At 41.3% G+C, this 13,479-nt stretch overlaps 1 pseudogene; it reads right to left on the reverse strand.

Annotated features, from left to right (window-relative positions):
* Positions 1 to 2,890: 2,890 nt before the first annotated feature.
* On the reverse strand, positions 2,891 to 6,750 carry LOC117530628 (annotated as a pseudogene).
* Between the last annotated feature and the right edge of the window lie 6,729 nt (positions 6,751 to 13,479).

Consider the following 13,479-nt stretch of genomic DNA (forward strand, 5'->3'; position numbering starts at 1 on the left):
CTTGCTATATTAAAGACAAAAATAAGTCATTAATATTACTCTTTTAGTTTATTTAGAAAGCTATGTTTTAAGATATTGTAGAAGTTTAGTTCTTTAATTTCATGCAAAAAAAAAAAAAAAAAAAAAAATCAACTAAAAGTTGAATTTTAAGTTTCATTTCCATAAAAATCCAAAACAAAATGGGAGTAGACGAAATGGGAACCTAGCTGTAGACAAACTGGGAATTTTAGAGTAGACCAACCGGGAATAAACCAAAGACAGGTAGAGTGACCAGGACTCAAACCCATGTCTACATATAACTCAACCAAATCCTTACCCTACTGAACAGAACAGGTCGCTACCTGCTCTGCTTGAGGATTAAAGGAGTATTTCATCTGACAGCCTGTCCAGATTGAGTCCAACATCTTTGTTCACTGACAAACTGTTTCTGGGGTGCAAGCAACAAATCTGATTTTCACTTGAACATTCTTTTGCTTCATGTTCATGTATTGATCGGTCAGTTAGCACAATGGGAACACTTGTTTTTCAATAGTAGGCTTCTGGAATGTTGGCCACATTTTGCCAAGCACAGATGCACATTATCAATAAGAAATTGATGAGAAATGAAGGACTGATGGCTGGGTTAACAGTCCTGTTCAACCAGCTCAAAACCACAAGGTTGGGTGTAATGAATCTAGGACCCCAGCGCAGAGAACCACAATGAAGCACGGTCTGAATAGGAACAAAGATGGCAGCAGCAAACACAGCATGCTCAGGTCAAAAACACAGCCTCAGGTCAGGTGAACCGTAAACAATCCAAAACAGCCTCAGTTTTTCTGAAAAGGTGGGGGGGGGGGGGGGGGGGGGACAGAAGAGTAATCCAAAAATCAGACAGCCTTCAGTAAACACTGCACTCTGGCAACAGTCTTTCAAGGATTTAGTCAGCAGAGTTTTTTCAAAACACAGGGTTCAATAACCAGAGATTCTCATACTGCAGAGTCCAAAAACGACAGATGAAAAATCTGTAATGTGGAATCCAAACACAGTAACCAGAGTCAAAAACAGAAAGCAGAACAAAAACAGGATTCTGCAAAGGTCAGTAACATGGACTCAAAAACACAATAATTTGGAATGCTAGAGAGCCGGGCAGAACCTAGTACAATCTGGAGACGTCCTAACAGCGATGATAAAAGACGCAGACCAATTCAACACGGATGTGTGGGAACACACGAGTGCGGAAGGCAAAAACCCGCAAGTTAAAGCAACCAGAGTCAACACAACATAAAAGCATGACTACTACAACCCCTGGCAAAAATTATGGAATCACCGGCCTCAGAGGATGTTCATTCAGTTGTTTAATTTTGTAGAAAAAAAGCAGATCACAGACATGACACAAAACTAAAGTCATTTCAAATGGCAACTTTCTGGCTTTAAGAAACACTATAAGAAATCAAGAAAAAAAGATTGTGGCAGTCAGTAACGGTTACTTTTTTAGACCAAGCAGAGGAAAAAAATATGGAATCACTCAATTCTGAGGAAAAAATTATGGAATCACCCTGTAAATTTTCATCCCCCAAATTAACACCTGCATCAAATAAGATCTGCTCATTGACATTGACCCTATGTGTCTTTTTGCAAGGAATGTTTTTGCAGTTTTGCTCTATGATGATTTCATCATCCCCAAACATCCTTTCAATTGTCCAAAATATCAACATAAACTTGTGCATTTATTGATGATGTAATGACAGCCATCTCCCCAGTGCCTTTACCTGACATGCAGCCCCATATCATCAATGACTGTGGAAATGTACATGTTCTCTTCAGGCAGTCTTTATAAATCTCATTGGAACGGCACCAAACAAAAGTTCTGCTTTACTCAGAGTGTTCAGTGGGTGGCAGTGTGCTCGCACCATGTGCAGCTGTCAATCATGTGCCCAAGATTAAAGGCTCAGATCACCAAACTGTCAAAACAAAACATTTCTGAAAGCCATGCAAATGTTGTCATTGAGCACATGTCTAATAATAACAAAACGCACACATGCGTCACCTCATGTGAAAAATACTCTCTTCTTCCTGGAATCATGAGGAACCAAATCTGGTTAAAGTATCAGAGCCAAATTACATTCACACCTGTGACATCGTGGGGAGAAACATGAGGAGGCAACGTGATTACCTCCACTAACTGACGCTGGAGGGTCAGAGGTCATGTGATCACTCATCTGCAGGTAAGAGACCTCAGAATGCATAAGGTGGTAGATATCCGGTTCTTGGTTGCACATGAACTCTTTATCAGCTTATTTAATGAACTTTAGCAGAGGTTTTCTGTCTGCCACTGGTTAATATTCTGGCTTTATGACATCACAAAGTATATGGGTGGATAAAAGGTAAAAATTCTGTTTATAATTGGAAACACAAGGGGGCAGTGTTACTCTGTGACTGTCAGTTTGTCATATTGACTGAGAAGCAGCTGTTTTGCTGTATAATGTTGAAGTGGCCCAGCAGCTGAACTCAGTAACATCTAACGCTGAGCAGGAGTTTATTATTTTATGACACTGATCCTGCTGTGACTTGATGTCATGTTATACTTTAACTAAATCATTTTTCTTAAAAACACACTGGCAGAAAACATTTTCTAATATTTTCTCGAGCCTGCGTTTGTCTGATTCAATGTTTAATGTCATCAGAGCAGAAAAAATTAAATGTTCTTATCTTAACTAAAGGTAATACGTATGTGTGTGTGTGTGTGTGTGTGTGTGTGTTTAAATAAAATTAACTTGCATGTGCAACTTTAATGTGTTTGAGCCAAACTTTAATTTTTTTTTCCCCTCATCTTCAGATGTTTGTGGAGGTCCCGACGTGGAGAAAGTATTCCCCTCAGGAAAGTGCTGTTTGTCCGACCTCTGTGTGACCTCTACTTCCTCGGCTTCATGTCCGTCTTCAGCAAGTTGGAGAATTCTGGGAGAGACGTGAGTCCACATGTAAGCGGTCTGAACGTCACTGTTTGACTGTGAAACTCACAGCAGACAAAAACAAAAACTTGATACAAGACAAACTTTTCTTATTCACAGCAAAAAGTTGGGCTTGTCAAGAGAAACTGTTATGCTGGCAAACTTTGTATCTTAAAACTCAAGAACTGTAAAACACTCAAAATTGAAATTTTTATACATTACTGGGATGTCAAAGCTCTGTGTGCCAAAAAATATCATGCATTTCTGATATTTATAAATGCTTTATTTTTAATACCGCATTTTGGGTTTCACAACCAGGAAAATGGACCAGAAGCCCCAAAATGCTCACATTGCCCACTAGATGGCGGCAATGTACAGCAAAGTCTCAACTGTTTATTCATGTATTTTCTGACATTGCTTTCTTTTTTTAAAAAAATTGAATTTTGGGTTTCAAGTAGGAAATGTCCAGATGCCCTGAAATGCTCACATCGCCCACTAGATGGCGACAAAAGCTGTCGAAATGTGCAGCAAAGTCTTGACTGTTTATTCATGTATTTTCTGACATTATTATTATTATTATTTTTTTATTTTTTTTTTATTGTATTTTGGGTATCAAGTAGAAAATGTGTCCGATGCCCTGAAATGCTCACATCGTCCACTAGTTGGTGTCAAAAGCTGCTCAAATGTGTGGTAAGGTTTTGACTACTTATTCATTTGAGAAGTTTACTTTTGGCAAAGATTTTGTAGCGCAACTTGGATGTTTCCTCCTTTTTATTTAATTTAATTGTAGAGTCCGTAGTTTTTCTGGGCTGTTGTGTCTGCAATTGTTTACTAGCATATAAATTTCTATATGTCTAAAAAATTTTAAACTCACTTTTTCAAACAGCACATATTCTGTTTTGGGGCAAGGGAGGTGTCCAAGAGGTTGACGCGCTTGTTGCCAGTGTGGAAGGTTTCCGGTTCAAGCCCACGCTGCCCATTCTCTGCTCAATGTGGAGTTACATCTGGTGTAAAACTTGTGCCAAATCAGCATGCAGATTCACCTCACACCTGCTCTAGAGAAACAAGGGAGAAGCTGAAGCTGACTTACTTACATATTCCATTTTGCGAAACAATATGTGAGAATATTGACTTCATTTACATATAAATAATTTCAATTTTTCTTCAAAATGTCAAATTTTCAGTAGGTCAAAGATTTGCATATACCACAAGAATGCCTCTTTAAACAGACAGAAGATGTCCAGAAATGATGCAAGAGATTTTACAACCTTCAGACACTCTAATTGGCACAATCTGGGTTAAAAGGCAATCTTTGTCTCTATTTAAGGGCCTACCTGATGAACCAGTGCGTTCTCACCTTTAAGAGCAGAAAAATTAATAATAATGAAAAAAGAAATTAAAGGCTTCTGGAGCAACATTTTTGATTTTAATGGATTGGATTGGATGTGTGATGACATCTGCTGTGATTTAGTGCAACCTAAATAAAATGAATGAATAGTTTCCCTGAAGGAGAAACTACAGATAATGAAAACAAAAATGAACTTGTCCTTTCAGGTGATGACTGGAAATGGCAAACACTGAACCTTTTTAATTTTAAAGTTCTTTTCTGCTGCATGTTTTTAATGAGCCACCTTTAAAGGACTCATTATGCTTTTTTTTCCTCCATGTTTTAAAAGTAGTTTAAAAGTTTTTCCCAGTCCACTTTTATAAAGGCACAAAAAAGTAATTCCCATTCTTGTCTCTCACCATGTTTGATGAAAACTTGAAGATTATCACCCACAATGGTCTCTCCAGAGTGAGAACAAACCTCAAAACTGCAAATTCACACTTCAGTTTTAATTTTGGCCAGTAGTGCTGTTATAAAAGTCTCCAATGTAACTGACAAAAGATATGTGATCATTCCTCAAAACAAGAACAAGAAGAATGATGAATAATTATGATGGTGTGTGTGTGTGAGATGCTGATGGCGGAGCTGTCCATGGTGCTGAACCGTCAGTTTGGATTTTGCCTCACTAATCACTCTGTTATTGACAAGAACGTCAGATTATTTATTTTTGCTTTTTTTTAAAAACGTCACAGCGACATTAACCGTACTGTGAAGTCTTTTTGCTCATGTTTAACAATTGCTATTATATAATGAATAAAAATGTGAATATCAATCACGGGACAGAAATAACCTGTAATTTGTTCGTTATAACATGATTATTTTTTGGTGATGAAACTTTAATTGTGTTAGGTTCACACAGTGAATAAATCCACTTCTCATTCTGAAACACTGAATTAGTGAAACGGCTTCATAACCGCCATTCAAATGTGGCACAGTGCTTGACCCTTGTGGTGATAAGACTCAGTGCAGCACACACAAGCAGACTGTGGACCATCTCTGTGACCCGAACCTGTCCTTTATGGACAAATCCTGTCCTCTTAGTTGTTGTCAGTTACCCGTCTGTGTTGGACCTGTTCTGTCTTTTGAGGACCTGCTGTGTCCTCCGCAGTCACGTCCTCACCTGTGTAATCAATACGCCCGTCTCCACCTGTGTCTGCAGCCTGGATGATGGCCTCGGCCTCCTCATCAGAAAGCATGGTAGATGGACCCCCAGCAGGCAACACGGACAGAATGTACCTGACCAAAAGAAAAAAGAAGTTGTTTTTAATTGAGTGTATTTACTTTTCTGTTTTATTACGTAAAGAAAAAAATGAACTGCATTAATTACTTAACTTCATTTACATTTTTTAAATTCATTGATTTACAGAAAAGCAGATGAGGCTGTGCCCCCCCCCCCCCAAAAAACAGTCACCAGGTCAATGTAAATAAATTAACAATATCAAATAAAAGAAATCCACATTCACATCTTACTTTAACAATATAGTAAATTTCATTTATTTGTAAAATAGCTGGTGATGATGACCAACATAATAATAATAACATACTGTAAAAGAAATTTGAAAATTCAAGATTTGTGTTCGCTTTAAAATGTGTCTGACTTTGATTTTTTTTTTTTTTTTTTTTAAATCAGCAGTTTCCTTGGTGGGAGTGGGGGGGCTTCCTTGCCATTAATGCACAGTAGGAAATGATTGACAGATGCATGTTGATCCTGGAATATTGAGTGTTAAACCTGAGGTGGAGTGGCTATTTTAAAGCACAATACATGTTATTTATTTTATTTTTATTTTGATGCATATCCTGCACCAAATACCCTTCAGGTTATTCACATTTTTGCAGTCAGAAAGTTGCATCTTCATATTTGTAACACTCTGAGCTGCAGCATGTTTACAGTCTAGACTTTATAGTTGTGTTGCATATTTTTCTGAAGCAGAAAATGAATGTTGTAAACAGTTGTGGATCCATCCACATTTTTTAATCTTGTGCACCTTTTGACCTTTGAATGTTCATTCAGGAGCTGCAGGGCAGTAATTGGTAGAACTTTGCATTCCGAGATAAAGATAGAGACGTATTCTTTGAAATGGCTGAAAGGATCCAGAGGTAACGAATCTTACTTGATCTTGTTCCACTCGATGTAGCTGCTGCTGTCTTTGTCCAGCGTGATGAAGACCTGCCTGATGGCCTTGTCTCGCTGCACCGACGTCATAAACCTGCCTCATGTACTCCAGAAACTTGCTGTAGTGGAAAACTCCTGCAGAGACACCAGACGGTGAAATCATCACATCACTTTAACGCATCACTGCTGTGCAGTTTATCACACTCTGTGTCACCCTGCGTCCCTCAGTCCTCACGGCATGTGGTTGATGTCCTGCTCCGTGAGCGAGGCGCCATGGCCATGGCTACCTTCTTCACCTGAGGCCGAAAGTCGTCCTCCATCATTTTCCAGCTTAAAACACAGAGCACATAAAAAGTGTTGTGAAGTACAGACACCTGTTTACTGTCCTTTGAGCTTAACCTCCTGTGGAGTCTTAAGACCCGACTTGGACTCGTACCTCAAACCGGAATCAGACTCTCACCGCTGTCATGATCGCATAAAAGTTAGTTTTCGACAGAACTTTAGTGAACGTGCCGTTATGTGTTTGGAGCTACACAATACATCATGTGCTTGCCTTTGTGGCTGAAGATGACAAAATTGTGTTAATTTACTCCCTTTTTTGTATCAATGGTTGAACGCTGGAACAGTAAGCGCTTTGTGCTGTTTAAAAAAGGAAACCTGTTAAACAGTCTTTGGTTTCTACTCTAACGTGAAGCTGTGACTGGTGCAGCGACTGTAAGTGTTGTGTGCATAGCTGCTCCAGTCACAGCCACTGAAGCTCTTTCAGAGCCATCTTGAATGTCTTGGTGGCTTCCCTCACTCATCTGCTTCGTGCACACTCACTCAGCTTTTAAGACAGATTTCCCTCTCTGCGATAACTAAACTCAGAGAGATATGTAACTCTTACGATCAACTCTAGACAGTCTACCTGCTGACTTATCTGTGGAAGAACAACAATACGACACACACCTGGACAGGAAACAACTCAGGGATTATTATCCAAATATTTTTGGTCACAGCAAACAGGAGGAGAACACTGCTGATTTGGACAAAGTTGACCTCAAAACAAGTCTGAGCAACAAAGTTTGTCGATGTCTGTCTAAATATACGTCTTGACTGTCTTCTACTCCTTCCCATTTGGGGCACCACAGATCATCTGTCCCCATCTCACCCTGTCCTCAGCACCCCCATACACCCTGTTTGGCCTCCCTCTCCTCCTGCCTGGTGGCTCCATCCTCAGCATCCTACTTTCTATATACCCTGCATACCTTTGCACATGTCCAAACAGTCTCAGTCTTGTGTACTCTTGCAAACTCATCAGTACTGAATCGTTAGCTGTTGACTAATGTCTACATACACTGTTTTGTTTTGAAAGGAGACTCATCAGGTCCACTCCGATTTGGCGACTTTCTGTTAGTTAACAGCATTGTAATAATTGTTGTGATTTCTTACTGGTTTTGTTGACATGCACGTGAATCACATCCGTTGATGGTTATTTCAAAAAGCTTTTTCTTCTGTTGCCACTTGTTTTCACAGAATGTTTTCTGCTGCCACTGCAGGGTACAATAATATCACCACAGAGAACACGGTGGTCATTAAAGTAATTCTGCTCTTTGTTGGAGAGTGAGAGGATGTGTCAAATTCAGATTTCAGCCTGGACTTGTCAGCGGTTCTGGAGCCGTCTGTGGTTTTGAGGTCATTAAATGAATAGCAGCGGACAGTCGAGGGTGAACAAAGGTCCTCGTAATGTTGCTGGATTTCTTCATCATTATTTGCACTTCAAGGACTCTTTCATCCAGATGACTGTTTGGCTTTCTGACCTGAGATCAAAGAACCATTACTTCTCCTCTCAGCTTTATTTAAAACATCATCATCAAACTCCCAAATAAATAAGATGAAACTGCTCTTAAAAGATCGTTTACCACATACTTACTGACTTCTTCAACAGGCTGCACTAACTGTAGGTCCACTCCATGTATCATTATCTCCATTTGTGTGGAATTACTCACTGGACTGAAGGCTTCCCGCTAACTTGGACCCTGCCCCTCTTCCAGGCTCTTATATGCAGCACTGACGGCCTTGCGCCTGTCTCCAGAACCCGTCTCTCCAGACCCACTGGGACTGGACCCCACATTAGACTTGTTAAAGGCTTAAAGCAGAAGACAGCTACATTTATGTGAGGTGAGCTGGAGGCCAACTGACCTGGCACTCAGGGTTCCTCATGTGTACAGTGCGTCCCAGAGTGTAGCCCCACAGAGGGTGGAGCTTATGTAATCATTGCTGTCTGTGTGTTCCTAGACTTTGTTTATTTAAGATGTTTTGTGGGGATAGGATGATGTGCAGGTGTCCGAGGGAGATGGTGATGTTTTGAATCCACCTATGATGTCATAAAATTCTATAGATATCCTGCTAATACACAATTCAAATGCCTCTTCTTTGTCATTTTGGTGAAGGTTTGCAGTCTGTCTGCCACTTTCTAATTTATAGTAATTTAATTTTTTGTGACAAAGGGTAATTCTGCAGTAACGGAATTACAACCAGAGCAATTTTTTTATGGTAATTAAAACATGGCCAGACTTTACTGTCAGTGTAATGCCGTTACCGGAGAATTAACCCAGTATTTTGAATTCTGCCATTTGTAATATTCCATATTCAGTCAGAGCCACCTGATCTGTAGCTACTCTATAAAGACGAAGCAAAGGCTGAGATGACGCACAGAAAAATATTCCTCACATCGTGCGGCTGCTTTGATCAGAAGTGTTCAAAGAGGCCGTTTCGACTTCCTGCAGGCCTCACAGCAGGCGGCTAGTCTGTTTTGCTGCCTGTTCAGCACATGTTCAAGCAGAAATGCTGCTGTGCACGCACTGTTTTCTTCTGCACGTTATATAACAGCAGCTCATGCATGCATGTGCACGTGTGTGCCAACATGTGCGTTGAATAAAATATATGCAGTGAAAAGTCTGCATAATTTTCTCTAGAACACTGATCACAGCAGAGGTCACAGAGCAGCATCTGCAGAACAAACCCCGCCGCCTTTGACATGTATACAAAGCAGATGTGCATCCGGCCTGTCGTATGTACAGACTTTCATCTGTGTCGGTCCACAGAACCTGAAATCAGCTCCCAGTTCCTGGACTGATCTCACCTTTCTCTGCACATTGGCGTGAGTTTTCGTAGATTTACAAAACATTCATCGGTGGCATAAGAGTGGAGATTCAAGGGGCTGAACCCCCCCCCCCAAAAAAATTTGTAGCCCTGCCAGAAAATAAACTTTTTTCCATCTGAAGTTGTGTTTTTACCCTTACTTTGTTCACCTAACACAAGATGGTATTTTTAAAATATATTTATAATTTTGTATGAGTTGGAAAACCATCATAATAATGGATTATTTCTTTGTCAAGCAAATCGCTCCAGAAAGTAGAACCTGCTGAATGTGGGAACTGGTGGAAACTGTTGGGAAAAGTGTAGTGACACGGACCCACAACAGGGGGCGCAAATGAACGGACAATAGAGGGAGTTAAATTTTGAACACTTTACTGTTGTGAATGTCACAACCACACACAGCAGATTATAGAATAATACAAGTCAATGGATAAAGGTGTCGTGTGGGCAGGCTCGACGATAGGAGACGTCCGTCTGGAGATGAACCGGAACCACACGATTTCCACCGCCACCGAACCCGAAGAATACTGGAGCCGCCAGGTCCTGAATTCCCCAGGTGGCCACCGTCTCAGCGTGTCGGATCTGGTACTGCTGGCGAAGAGCAAAGACAGTCAAGTGTGGGTGTGTGTACACCCTGTAACAACAACGGTGGGAATTCCACCTCCACCTCTAACACACTCGTGCAGCGTCTGAGTACCACTTATCTGGTGGGACGTAGAACGAAACAGTCGCGGCCCACGCCGGTCCTCTGGGTAGACAGCTGCAACAAAGTAGCTCTTGAAATCAATTAGTACAATACGCAGGCAGAGAAAGTTACCTCCAAGAAGTACGATATCTCGGCGACGTGGTGGAGGTCATCCTGCTTTTATCCGGGGTGAAGTGCAGATGATCGGTGACAGCTGTCATAGTTGATGAGTGACAGCTGTCACCTCGGCTGTTCCTGTAAGGCGGCAGCGCCCCCTCGTGCCTGAAGCCCGCACTTCAGGCAGGCCGCCCTCTGGTGGTGGGCCAGCAGTACCTCCTCTTCTGGCGGCCCACACAACAGGAACAGCACAAGCACAGACTGAAACTGTGCCAAAGTGGGCTGGCCCGTTTTCTACCCACCAGGGTACTATGATGCTTGGCAGTTGGTGAAACCCTGCTTTAAATATTGATTAGTTGAGGTGATCATTAGTGTATCTCAGGTTTACTTTTGCAGCAGCCCTGAAAATGGCGCAGTTTAATCGAATTATTGCCTGTAAAAAAAAAAATCACCTACATGCAACCAGCAGGGGGCGTTGGCTCTAAAGTCAAACAAAAACAAATATTTCAGACAATATTGTCAGATCCTCTTTTCCCAGTGGACTTTGTGTTTGCACAGTAATTGTCAGACATCTTAATTACTCTTCCTGTGTGCTCTCTCATTATTTGCTCAGCATTGCTGAGGGAAGACGCACACAAGGCCTCGAGCTCGCTGCAGCCATATTTCTGCTGAGTCATGGAAAGGCAGCATGCACAGTCGTTCATCACTGTTTGTCAGTGGCTCAGATTTTTGCAGAGCACAAACCATTTCCAGCTTCTACATTTAGCTCGCAGTAACAGAAGGACACTGTGCATATAAATACAATGTTAAAATTCTGTTTCTTCTATTTGAAACTTGAATTATTTTATATTCTGTTCTTAGGTCAAGCCCCCTTTATACAGTGCATCCAGAAAGTATTCACATTGCTTCACTATTTCCACATTTTGTTATGTCACAGCCTTATTCCAAAATGGGGTATATAGTTTTTTTCCTCAAAATTCTACTCACAGCACCCCATAATGACAATGTGAAAAACATTTTTTGAGAAGTTTTTATAAATTTCTGCAAAATAAAAAACGAAGAAATCACATGTATATAAGTATTCACACCCTTTGCTCAATACTTTGTTGATGCACCTTTGGCAGGAATTACAGCCTCAAGTCTTCTTGAATATGATGCCACAAGCTTGGTGCGCCTATCTTTGGGCAGTTTTGCACATTCCTCTTTGCAGCACCTCTCAAGCTCCATCAGGTTCGATGAGGAGTGTTGGTGCACAGCCATTATCAGATCTCTCCAGAGATGTTCAATCAGATTCAGGTCTGGTCTCTGGCTGGGCCACTCAAGGACATTCACAGAGTTGTCCTGAAGCCACTCCTTTGGTATCTTGGCTGTGTGCTTAGGGTCATTATCCTGCTGAAAGATGAACCGTCGCCCTGGTCTGAGGTCAAGAGCGCTCTGGAGCAGTTTTTCAACCAGGCTGTCTCTGTACATTGCTGCATTCATCTTTCCCTCAATCTTGACTAGTCTCCCTGTTCCTGCTGCTGAAAAACATCCCCACAGCATGATGCTGCCACCACCATGCTTCACTGTAGGGATGGTGCCTGGTTTCCTCCAAACATGATGTCTGACATTCACACCAAAGAGTTCAATCTTTGTCTCATGAGACCAGATAATTTAATTTTTCATGGTCTGAGAGTCCTTCAGGTGCCTTTTGGCAAACTCTAGGAGTGGCTTCCATCTGGCCACTCTACCATACAGGCCTGATTGGTGGATTGCTGCAGAGATGGTTGTCCTTCTGGAAGGTTCTCCTCTCTCCACAGAGTAATGCTGGAGCTCTGACAGAGTGACCATCAGGTTCTTGGTCACCTCCCTGACTAAGGCCCTTCTCCCCTGATCACACAGTTTAGACGTGCGGCCAAGAAACATCTCAAGGATGATCAGTAGAAACAGGATGCACCTGAGCTCAATTTTGAGCTTCATGACAAAGGCTGTGAATACTTATGTACATGTGATTTCTTAGTCTTTTTATTTTTAATAAATTTGCAAAAAAAAAACCAAACAAAAAAACAAAAACAAAAAACAAACCTTTTTTCACATTGTCATTATTGTTTGTCATTATGGGGTATTGTGTATAGAAGTTTGAGGAAAAAAATGAATTTCAGTCATTTTGGAATAAGGCTGAAACAAAATCTGGAAAAAACATGAAGCCCTGTGAATACTTTCTGGATGCATTATGTACACACACACACACACACACCACACAACACACACACACACACACACACACACACACCACACACACACACCACACACACACACACCCACACACACACACACACCACACACACACACACACACCACACTGTAAGAGAAGTTTGTATATTGCATTAATTTGAAAATATTTGTAGTAAATTGAATTTTTTCCCCTAAATTTATCTTTCCAAAGGATCCTGTGTTCTAAATCATAACTTTGTATCTTGTGGTCATCTACTGGGGTCAAATGCAGAAATGGTTGTGTGACCCCAGAACACGGTGACTGCGGGCTGAGGTTCTAGACTGTCCTGATGTGTTTTGGGTTTCTAACGGCGCCTCAGTGAAAGCACAGAGGAGGAACTATCTGCAGCTGCCCTCCTGCAGAGTGAACGCTGCCTCTTAGGGAGCCGTTAAAACTGGGCTCAGAGCACCACCCTCCCCAAGGAGGGCTCTGAATGATCAGGTGAGGATGGAGATGGAGTCGGTGTGCTCCAAATTCCATTGGCTAACTGACAGAAGAGAGTCACATGATTACCCATCTCTCTCAGTAAGTGGATACTTTCAAACAACATTCTGTGGGCAGACTGTTTTTGGTTCAGGGAAGAATTATTCAAATATTGCTCAGATGTGCCATAAATCCTCTTCTTCTTATGATATCCCTTTGTTTTCTAGTCTCACCTTATGACATCGCAAAGATATGATGGAGATAAAGGACAGAACGATGTACCCTCAGTAAAACACATTGATGTGCAGTGAAGGGGAAAAAAAGCATGATTGTACACAAGTGTGACCCAAATCCAGACGTTGATCCAAATCTAGCAGATTGTCCTCTGTTCCTTTGCAGTGAGTGCTGGTCGAGTTTGTCTGTCGGTGACAA

Source organism: Thalassophryne amazonica, chromosome 18 (assembly GCF_902500255.1).
Source record: "Thalassophryne amazonica chromosome 18, fThaAma1.1, whole genome shotgun sequence".
In the NCBI taxonomy this organism is placed as follows: domain Eukaryota; kingdom Metazoa; phylum Chordata; class Actinopteri; order Batrachoidiformes; family Batrachoididae; genus Thalassophryne; species Thalassophryne amazonica.